We start from the raw sequence: 12,212 nt of genomic DNA on the forward strand, positions 1-12,212 counted from the left end.
TCTTCTTTCAGTTATGTAACTTCACATGTGCCTTGCTCTCCCTTTTACCTGTTTCAACGATTTTTTTCTTTCCCTAGCTCATGCTTTCTTTACCTCAAGACCTTTTTCTGCAATCTAGTCAACAATTCTGTTCTTTTTCTTCCAATTTACTATAACACTTTTAAGTTTGTCTTCAAATCTTTTACTTAATAATATATGTGTGATAATTGAATACACAGTTACATAATTATATACATGATTATGGAGGAATTTCATACACACGTATATAGATATATATAGTTTTGATTCTTTATAATCTGTATTTAAATGTATTAAGCTATAATGTGTTTGTACTTAAATTATATATGTTTTTGTCCTCTCAGTGATTCTCTCCAAATAAGTGTGGAGCTCACAATTTGTCCTTACACATTTGTATTACACAGACTCTAGACACATATGTTCCTAATACATTTTTTTCTTTTGTGGTAAAGTTGTTATAAAATTCACCATTGTAACCATTTAATAGTGTACAATTCAGTGCTTTTTGGTACATTCAGAATTTTTGTGAAAGTGTCACTACCATTTGGTTCCAGGACATTTTCATCACCGAAAAAAGAGGTTCCCTGCTCAATAAATAGTCATTCAGCCCACTTTTTTCTTCTTCCTACCCTGGCAACAAAAAATTACTTTTCTTTCTATATCGGTTTGCATATTTTTTATATTTCTTGTAATTTAATCTCAGAATATATGGCCTTTCTGTCTAGCTTCTTGTGTTAAACATGGTTTGTTTAAGGTATGTCCATTTTTAACATGTATCGGCACTTTGTTCATTCTATGGCTGAATTATATTTCATTGTATGACTAGACCATGTTTTGTTTATTTATCCACTGATTAACTTTGGATGGTTTCTGTCTTTGGGCTATTGTGAATAGTGCCTCTGTGAAAATTCATGAACAAATTTGTGTGTGGATGCATGTTTCATTTCTTTTTGGAGTAGACCTAGAAATGCAGTTACTAGGTCTTGTGGTAATTTTATGTCTAACTTTTTGTGGAGCCACCAAATTAGTTTCCAAAGCCCCTGTAGAATTTTACATTTTCTTTTCTTTTTTTTTGCCTTGAGAAGTAGTCTCACTCTGTTACCCATGCTGGAGTACAGTGGCACAATCTCAGTTCACGGCAGCCTTTACATCCCAGGTTCAAGCGACTGTCCTGCCTCAGCCTCCCTGCCTCAGCTCCTGAGTAGCTGGGACTACAGGCATGCTCCACCAGCACTCCACCACAGCTAATTTTTGTATTTTCAGTAGAGACAGGGTTTTTAGTAGATATGAGGTTTGGCCATGTTGGCCAGGCTGGTCTCAAACTCCAGATCTCAGATGATCCGCCGACTTTGGCCTCCCAAAGTGCTGGTATTATAGGTGTGAGCCACTGGGCCTGGCCCAGATATTTGCATTTTCTGTCTGCAAATTATGAAGGTTACAGTTTCTCTACATCTGTCAACACTTGCTATTTCCTTACTTTTAGTATATCCATCTTGAAATATGTGAAGTGTATCTTACTTTGAATTTGATTTGCATTTCCCTAATGACTGTTAGTACTGTTGAGCATTTTTCATGTACTTATTAGCAGTTTCTGTACTTTTTTGAGGAAATGTCTGTTCAAATACTTTTCTCATTTTTTGATTGCCTTTTGCTGTTGCATTGTAAGACTTCTTTGTATCTTTTTTATTTATTTGTGATAGTAGGCCCTTAAAGATAAATTATTTAGAAATATTTTCTCCCATCTGTGGATTATCCTCTCCGTATCTTTATAGTACACTTTATGCTTAAGAGGTTTTTTTTGTTTTTTTGTTTTTTTTTCCAGAGTGTCACTCTGTCACCCAGGCTAGATTACAGTGGTGCAATCTTGGCTCACTGCAACCTCTGCCTCCCAGATTCAAGCAGTTCTCCTGCCTCAGCCTCCCAGGTGGCTAGGACTACTGGCCGGTGCCACCCCGCCCACCTAATTTTTGTATTTTTAGTAGAGACGGAGTTTTTACCACATTGGCCAGGCTGGTCTTGAACTCTTGACCTCAGGTGATCCGTGCGCCTTGGCCTCCCAACGTGCTGGGATTACAGGCGTGAGCCACAGCACCCAGCCAAGAGTTTTAAATTTTGATGAAATCGTACTTACCTTTTTTTCTTTTCATTTTCAGGCTCCTCCAGTGATTTACTATTTCTATCGTGGCAAAATGTGCATAACATAAAAATTAACCCTTTTAATAGGTTTTAGTTGTCCAGGTCACTGGCATTATATACCTTTACACCACTATATCCGAAGATTTTTCATCTTTTTTTTTTTTTTTTTTGAGACAGTCTCGTTCTGTCACCGTCCTGCAGTGCAGTAGTGTTATCTTGGTTCACTGCAACCTCCACCTCCCGGGTTCAAGCAATTTTCCTGCCTCAGCCTACCAAGTAGCTGGGATCACAGGCTCCTGCCACCATGCCCAGCTAATTTTTGTATTTTTAGTAGAGACAGGGTTTCACCCTGTTGGCCAGGGTGGTCTGAAACTCCTAACTTCAGGTGATCTGCCTGACTCTGCCTCCCAAAGCACTGGGATTACAGGCTGAGCCACCGTGTCCTGCCAGTTTTTCTTCTTTTAAATTGAAACTTTATATTCATTAATAATAACTCCCTCATATCCCCGTATTGATTTTGGGGTGCTGATTTGGAAACTTTGTTGAATTATTTTATCATAGTGATGTATACTTGTGTGTAATCCTTAGGATTTCAGTTTGGATGCTTTTTGTTTCTTATTTCTTTAATGATTGTCTAGGAGAATTACTATGTCAAATAGAAGTGGTAAAAGTGGGTATCTTTGAGTTGTTCCTGGTCTTAGAGGAAAAGCTCTTAGTCTTTCATCATTAAAACCTTGCCTTAGACAAGCTTGTCCAACCTGCCTTATTTCATTGTTAGGTTTTGTTTTGTTTTAGGCTAAAAGCAGCCTGAAGCCATGGATTTTTAGTTTCTGTGTCTAGTGATAAGATAAAAGAGGGTGAGGAAGGAACTTCACTGGCCCATCAAGAAATAGAAACTCAGAACCCATGAGTGTATTCTCTCCCTTGGACAATCCTGCCTTAGACCATATTTAAATATTGACTCAGTATGAATCAAAGCTAAACATAAGAAATAAAATTTTTAAAGTTTAAAAGGAAAATTTATGACATTGGATTTGGCAATGACTTGTTTGATTACATCAAAAGTACAGGCAGCAGAAGAAAAAGTAGATAAAGGATAAAAGTCATATTCTGATGTCCAGTGAAAATATCTCTTAGTAGTTACTGGGATATACATTTATTCTCATGAGAAAGGAAACTTGTGAAGAAATTTCTAAATTCTATCGAAAGTTTTGGCAGAAAGGTAGTTAAACACAGGGACACATGGAATTGCAAGAAAGAATACAAACGGGAAATGGTATATGTAGTAGTCTTATTTTTCTTTCCTAGTTTGTTTAAATTTCTATAAGTATTGAAAGTAAAAATAACATTAAGGGGTAATTATGCATGGTTTTAGTATGTTTGACAATTATATATGGAGAAAAGTAAATGCTTATTATCTGGCTGTGAAGCTTCTGTATCTTAATGGAAGTGGTAAAATATTAACACTGTGATAATATAATTCATAAAGCAACTGTATATAATTTATACATATATTCTATATATATTTACATACATATATGTTTGTGTGTGCGTATGTAAAATTACACAGACATAGCTAAACGTATATACAGAAATAAGTACAAGTAAAACCTAGACAAATCTAATTTAAGATTTTGGCTTGTACCAATAATAGTATCCCAATTGTGATATTGTATTACATAGTTTTGCAAGATGCCATTGCTGTGGAAATTTGGTAAAAGATATCTTTATTATTTATTAAAATAGAGAAAGAGAAAACAGTATCTCTGTTATTTCTTAAAACTCCATGTGATTCTACAATTATCTCAGCTTTTTTAAAAAGAAAAATCCAAGCTTGGAAAAAGAAAATAGGAAATCACTAACCAAGAAAAGTTGAAAGAACCGTCCCAAGTAACTTTGGAAAACAGTGTATTGAGTAGGTACTGTAAAGCTAAATAAAAAGAACTGTACAAAAGTACTAATCTCTGCAATTCTAGTTCCAAGTGTTACCAATTCTGGAACTACTTTAGATGTTTATTAGGGATGAACCAATCTGGTATAGATAATAACAGGCAGGATGGTAATTTTTGTAAAGATAAGTTACAGCTAAGGGAAGGTAGGTGGCTTGAGCGAACACTGGTATGTAGTTGTAATCATGTTTATTTTAAACTACGTATTTGGTGTGATATGTATGTATGCGTCTTGGTGGTTGTGTTTTTGTTTGTTTGTTTTGAGACAGAGTCTTGCTCTGTAGCCCAGGCTGGAATGCAGTGGTGCAATCTCATCTCACTGCAACCTCCACCTCACAGGTTCAAGCGATTCTCCTGCCTCAGCCTCCCAAATAGCTGGGATCGCAGGCACCCATCAGCATGCCCAGCTAATTTTTTTATGTTATTTTTAGTAGAGATGGGATTTCAGCATGTTGGCCAGTTGGTCTCGGACTCCTGACATCAAGTGATCTGCTCCTATCAGCCCCCCAAAGTGCTGTGATTACAGCTTGAGCTGAGCCACCATGCTGTCCTGTATATATGTTTTTAAGTTTAGACACATACATACAGATAGGTGTAGCAATAGAGATATGTGTGTGTGAGCATTAATGTGGTATATACAGATATATTTCCAAGTTCTATACCCTGAGAATGTCTAAAAATAATGACCCCAGTAACGTAGGTGTCTAGCAATCGGTATCTAGAGCTTAATTTGTACATAAGTATCTAGCAGTTGGTTTCTAGAGCTTAATTTGTACATAGGTATCTAGCAGTTGGTATCTAGAGCTTAATTTGTAAGTACCATTTTCTGATAAAAAGGAACCAGACCTGCTTGGAAAGTTGGTTTGTTCCTAGGCAGGAGCAGATACTAAGAGCATATTGGCCTAGATGCAAGCCATTAAGGAAATGGTCAAAAAAGAAAAGAAATAATATCAAGTAGGCATAGGAGCCAACTGAAAAGCTCTCATGTTTAATATTGAAACAATTTTAGGAAAAATATAAATAATAATAGTATTAGATTATAATACTTAGCATAAAATAAATACTCATACTGATACAAGGAAATAACTGAATAAGTAAATAAATGAAGGAAATAGAGTAACACCATTAGAGCATCACAGTAATAACTGATGCATGAAAGATTCACTGATTACCAAAATTAGTGGGGAATAGTTGAATGGTAAACAGTATATTTTCTTTTCTTTTTTTTGAGATGGAGTTTCACTCTTGTTGCCCAGGCTGAAGTGCAATGATGTGATCTCGACTCACCACAACCTCCACTTCCCAGATACAAGTGATTCTCCTGCCTCAGCCTCCCAGGTAGCTGGAATTATAGGTGTCTGCCACCACGCCCAGCTAATTTTTTGTGTTTTTAGTAGAGACGGGGTTTTGCCATGTTGGTGAGGCTGGTCTCGAACTCCAGACCTTGGGTGATCCACCAGCCTCAGCCTCCCAAAGCGATGGGATTACTACAGGCATGAGCCACCATGCCAGGCCAGTAAACAGTATATTTTCATGTAGGAATTATTAACCTGTTTTCTACCTTAAAACTATGGGAGCAGCCAGGTATGGTGGCTTATGCCTGTAATCCCAGCACTTTGGGAGGCCAAGGTGGGCGGATCACTTGAGCCCAGGAGTTCAACACTAGCCTGGCCAACATGGTGAAACCTCCATCTCTCCTAAAAATACAGAAATTAGCTGGGCATGGTGGTGCACACCCGTAGTATTAGCTACTCAGGAAGCTGAAGGAAGAGGATCGCTTGAACCCGATGGGTTGAGGCTGTGGTGAGCTGTGATTACATCGCTGCACTCCAGCCTGGACAAGAGGGCAAGATCCTATCTTAAAAAAAAGAAAAATGAAAAAAAAGGAAAGAAAAAAATACAGTGGAGAAAATAGTAAATTAAACCCAAAACAAGCAAAGATTTTACAGAAGTACTAGAAACCAATGAACTTGGAAAAAAAAAAAAAGCGATAGAGAAAGAAACTTTAGAGTAGTGCCAAAAAATGAAAACAATATGTTTTTACTTCTTGTCAGCTTGAAGTAATTTGGACTTAATTTGCCTTCTTTGGTGAAACAATTTTTTAAAAATATACAGATAAAGTACATTATGGCTTCAACACATTAGGCATCAGACAAAAAAGAAATATTATTCTTTTTTGTCTGATGCCTAATGTGTTGAAGGCACATTAGGAAATAATTTCCTATTTGAGATAGGAAACAAATGAGAGCCCTGCAGTAGCCTTAGTTAGAGTACAATGTAGGGTGGGACATTGAGTCAGACCAATGGAATTCCTGACTTGAGGAAACGCTGTGGAGAATCCAGGGAGACTAAAGCATGTAAGGTTTGTAATAGTGCATCGGAGAGCTGCATTAATTCTAGTAATCTTTATTTATCCTTGAATATTCAAGAGAGAACTAAGCACTACATGTAAGTCAGGAAACAATTTGGGGTAAGGAAAGAAACACATGAAAGAATTAGAGGGAACAGTCTAAATTCTCATAGGAACAGGAAAAATAGCTGTTCCTCCCAGCCACATTAGAAAAACTGTTAGTTCACAGGGTGTAGAGTATCTAGAAAAGCCTTGTTCCGTACCAAGGAATACTTATTCCTATACTATGCATTGTTTCTGACTACTTTAGAGTGTGAACAGGAAAATCAAACTACATCTCAAACCAAGCTAGAGAAAGTTTAAAAGAGTACAGAATATCAAGCATTGAGTAAGGTAAAATTCAAAATATCTACATCTAGTCAAAGATTATCAGGCATGCAAAGAAGCAGGAACATATGACCCACCATGCGAAGAATCAACAAATAGGTGGACCTGACCTAGAACTGACTCAGATGTTAAATGATAAAAACTTTTAAAAGTTTTTGTAATGTATATTCATATGTTCAAAAAGTTAGAGATAAGCAAAATTACTACAAAGCTCTGCAGACGAAGACTTAGATGAAAAATATGCTAAGGCTGGGCGTGGTCGCAGCTTATGCCTTTAATCACAGCACCCTGGGAAGCTGAGGTGGGTGGATCACCTGAGGTCAGGAGTTTGAGACCAACCTGGCCAACACGGTTAAACATGTATCTACAAAAAATAGAAAACTAGCCAGGTGTGGTGGTACATGCTTGTAATCTCAGCTACTTGGGAGGCTGAGGCAGGACAATCGCTTGAACCCGGGAGGTGGAGGTTGCAGTGAGCCAAAACCATGCCATTGTACTCCAGCTTAGGCAATGAGTGAAAGTCCGTCTCAAAAAGAAAAGAAAAAGATGCTAAATGAGATTAACAGCTGATAACACACTGCAGAAGAAAAAAATCTATTAAATGTATTCGTTATAAAACACAAGGGTAAAATGATTTTCTAAAAGAAAAGAGTATCACTGAGCCGTGGGACAACCTTAGATGGTCTAATTAATTTCCCCAAAACAGGAGAGGGAAATTAAAAAAAAAAAAAAAGGCATTAGAAGATATGATGGCGTAAAACTAAATAAAAAAGTTTTTATTAAGATTCTTCAAGAACTACTTTGCTTCGTACCAAAATATGACAAACATTTAAAAATACTGAAACTACAGACCACATTTCTGGTGTTAGATGCACAGTTTCTAAAAATAATTTTGGAAGTTGAAATGAACAATATTAAAGACAATACCTGATGACAAAGTGGAATATATTTTAGGAAAGCTTAGTTGGTTTAAATCAGTTAATGTACTTACATTAAACAAACTAAAAAGAAAACTTACATGATCACTTCAGTAAATGTAAGAAAACATTTGACAAAATAGATTTTCCTGATAAACATCAGCAAAACTAATAATGAAAGAAAACCTGATAAAAGGCATCTGCAAACAGCCTACAGCTATCATGTTGAATGCAAATTCATTATGGTGAATGGAAAAAAAAAACAGACAGAAATGGTGGATATTGTGTGATTGTATTAGTATTAAAATTATAGAAAATGGAAATACTCTAACTAGCAGAAGGCACAAAGTGGTTGCTTGAGACAGGAAGAATGGGATGGCAGGGGCAAAATGGAGAGGTTAAAAAGGAAAATTATTTGAGTGTTGGATACATTCATCATCTTTTTGTGATCATAGTATCTCCCCTGCCAGGTAAGTATACATTCATTATCTTGATTGAGGTGATTTTACAAGGGGCTGTGTGTGTATGTGTGTTATTATAATTTATCCTTTATGTTTCTGTTTACTGCATATGCACACTCTTTACCAAAACAAACAAAATACCCAACAACATCGAAAACTATTTGCAGCTTCTGAATGCTGAACACTCAAAAAAAAAACTTACAGAGATCAAAGAAGGTAAAAATTGATAGGAAAAAACCCACAACTATTTTTTTCCCCACAGGAACATGGCAGGTACCATACTATCCCTTTAATGAAAGATGAAATATTGCTAACATGTCAGTTCTTCCCAAATTGATTTATAGACCTGTGTTTTGTATCAGAATATTTACATATTAATTTACCAATTATTAGCATGAAAGGAAACAGGACAAGGAAAGCTAAAACAATTTGGGAAAGAAAATGATCCAAACTGAAGAACTCCCACTGCATGATTTCAAGACTGCCATTAAAGCCACAAAAATTAAAACATGGCATTAATAAAAGGATAGGCACAAAGATTAATACCATGTGTAGCTTTGGAAAATAATGTATACTAATATGGCTAATGTCCCAGATCATTTAATGAAAAGACTTTGCATTTTTCCCCATCTTAGGGGGAGAATACAAAGTCTTCGCTTTTAATGATCTGGGACAACTGGGCATTAATACCCTTTCCCCTAAAGTGAACCTCAACCTGTGCCTTATACAAATTTAACGCAAAATGAAACTCAGACCTAGAATGTGAGAATATTGAAGAAAAACCTTTTGTCACTTTGAATTGTTATCAAACAATATTTAGATGATAATTCATAAATGTTGATATGTGTGACTTCATCAAAAGGAAAGCCATATACTCTTCCAAAGACATTATTAAGAAAATCAAAAGGCATAGCATGGGAAAAATATTTGGGAAATACGTACAAAATAAAGAATTTTCCTAGCTCAGTATTAAAAAGTACATAATTAAAATTCTTAAAATATTTGAAAACTTAACCAAAGAAGATAAATGGTATAAAACTGTATTCAACATCATTATTCATTAGGGGTTTTTATGTTAAAACCACAACAGATACAACTACACCCCTGTTTTTTTCTAGTGCTGGTTTGGATCAGAAGTACATGATACTCAACCATTACTGATAAAATTTTCCAAAGTTGTGATCCTTTGGGAAACTGCCAGTTTCTTACAAACTTATTCATAAACTTAATGTACAACTAAGCAGGCTGACTCCTGGATATTTACCAAAATGAATTGAAGACTAAGATATAGCCTGTACGTAGGTATTTATAGCAGCTTTATCAGCAGTGCTAAATTGCTTGTGTCCCAGCAATTTTGGGAACAACTTTTGTCCCTTGAATGGCTAATAGATAAGTAAACTCTGGTACATTCATATGGTGAAATACAACACAGCAAAGAAAAAGGATTAAACTATTGACACACTGAGCTGAGTTAAAGGTTCACATTCATTATGCTAAAGGAAAGCCTCAAATCTACATCTAACATATAGAAGCCTGACAAAGATGCTGCAAGAAAATTTATAGACCAGTATCCGTTATGAACATTGATGCAAAATTCCACAACAAAATACTAGCAAACCCAATTCAGCAGCATGTTAAAAGAATATTATATCATGACCAAATGGGGTTTATTCTAAGAATATGTGGATGATTCAACATGTGAAACTAATCATTGTAATACACCACTTTAATAAATGAGCAAAAAATAGCACATTGTCATCTCAGTTGAGATGTTAGAGAAAGCATTTAACAGAACTGCCTTTCATGATAAAAACATGCAGTGAATACAGAACAGAAGGAAACTGCCTCAGCTTAATAAAAGCCATATATAAAAAACTCTGAGCAAGCATATTTGTAATATAAAGCTTTTACTCTAAGATAACGAACAAGGCAAAGCTGCCCACTTATACCACTGATGTTTAATATACTACTGGCAGTCCTACCCAGCACAGTTAGGCAAGAAAAAAGAAGAGGCATCCACACTGGAAAAGGAGCAGAAAAATTATCTCTATTTACACATGCTGTTATCTTACATGTATAAATTTCTGAAGATACTCCTACGAAAACTGTTGGAGTAAATAATTGAATTAGGCAAAGTAGCAGAATGCAAAGTCTCACAAAAATCAGTTGCGTTTCTATACAGTAACAGTAAACAGTCCCAAAAAGAAAGTATGAAAACATTTATATAGCCATCAAAAAATAAAATACTTAGGTGTTAATTTAACCAAGGTGGTGAAAGATTTATATTGTTCTGCCATATAAGATGTGCTTGCCTCCCTTTCCCTGTCCACCATGATTGTTAAGTTTCCTAAGGCCTCTCCATCTTGCTTCCTTACAGCCATGTGGAACCCAGTCAGTTAAACTTTTCTGTATAAACTACCCAGTTTCACTACTTAACTGCAGTGTGAAAACAGACTAATATGAGCAAAAGATTTGAATAAACGTTTTTTGAAGAAACATACAAATGGCTAAGAGGTACATATAAAAATGTTCAGTATTACTAATCATAAAGGCAATGCACAACAAAACTATATTGAAATACCATTTTAGATGTGTTAGAATGACCACTATAAAAATAGTAACTGCTGGTGAGGCTGTGAAAAAATTGAAACCCTTGTGTACTATTGGTGGGATTGTAAAATGGTACAGCCACTGTTGAAAACAATATAGTGGTTCCTCAAAAAGTTAAAAGTAGTATAGCTGGGTGTGGTGGCTCACACTTGTAATCTCAGCACTTTGGGAGGTGGAGGCGGGCAATTACCTGAGGTCAAGAGTTCGAGACCAGCCTGAAACCCCATCTCTACTAAAAATACAAAAATTAGCTGGGCATGGTGGCACACACCTGTAATCCCAGCTATTCAGGAGGCTGGGGCAGCAGAATCGCTTGAACTTCGGAGGCAGAGGTTGCAGTGAGCCAAGATTGCACCACTGCTCTCTGGCTTTGACGACAGAGCAAGACTGTCTCAAAAATAAATCAATAAAAGTGGAATTACTATATGCTTCAGCAATTTCTCTTATTTCTCTGGTGGGTATAAACCCAAAGGAATTGAAAGCAGGGTCTTAAAAGAGTTAGTGTACACTCAGTAGTCATCGTGACATTCACAGTTGATAAATGTAAAAATATTTTTGGTTTGTATCATCTGATAAATTGATAAATCTATATACATATTATGAAACGTTATTCACCATTGAAGGAAATTCTGTAATATGCTACAACATAGATGAGCCTGGAGGATATTATGCTAAGTGAAATGATCCAATTATAAAAACACAAATTCTGTATGATCCCACTTACGTGAGATTGTATTTATAAGTACCAAATGAATGCTGATTTTCAGAGGTTGTCAATAAGTTTTTAGGAGTTGTTTAATAGGTATAATTTCAGTTTTGCAAGATGAAGAGAGGTCTGAGATGGATGGTGGTGATGGTTGTACAGCAGCCATCATGAATGTTCTTAATTCCACTAAACTTTACACTTAAATGATTTAAAAAGTAAATGCTGTGTTGTATTTATTTTACCACAGTAATATTAATTAAAAACAAAAGAATAAAGCCACATTCCCATTCATCAGTATTCTTAAAGGGTGGCCTTAAAGTTGAATGAATACTCCAGATGTGGTACCAGATTTCTCTTTATGTATTAGTGAAGCCTAACACATTAGCATTTTACCCCTTTATTAGTTACATTGTCCTGTTGATTTGTACTGACAAAGTAAAATCTCCTGGTTTTATAAAGAATCCTACTTGTTCTGTCCTCCTCTCTCTTTAATTTGCTATCATACTTCTAAATTATCAGATTACATTTTTCCTGGTTAAATTTAATGTCTTTTTTAAAAAGAATAAAAAGTAAATTATGTAAACTCTACCACAATAATGAAAAGGAGGGAAACACTAAATCTATATGCTTTCCTGTATATAATATTCTAGAAAAGGCTACTCCAGATTTATGAAGAAC

General features: G+C 35.7%; 1 protein-coding gene across 5 annotated transcripts in view; it reads left to right on the forward strand.

Moving 5' to 3' along the window:
- The window catches only part of USP9Y (ubiquitin specific peptidase 9 Y-linked), a 199,623-nt gene that overhangs the window by 159,123 nt on the left and 28,288 nt on the right, over positions 1-12,212 (forward strand). The gene's annotated exons all lie outside the window — the stretch shown is intronic.

The sequence above is a fragment of the Pongo pygmaeus genome, chromosome Y (genome assembly GCF_028885625.2).
Source record: "Pongo pygmaeus isolate AG05252 chromosome Y, NHGRI_mPonPyg2-v2.0_pri, whole genome shotgun sequence".
Taxonomy (NCBI): Eukaryota; Metazoa; Chordata; class Mammalia; order Primates; family Hominidae; genus Pongo; species Pongo pygmaeus.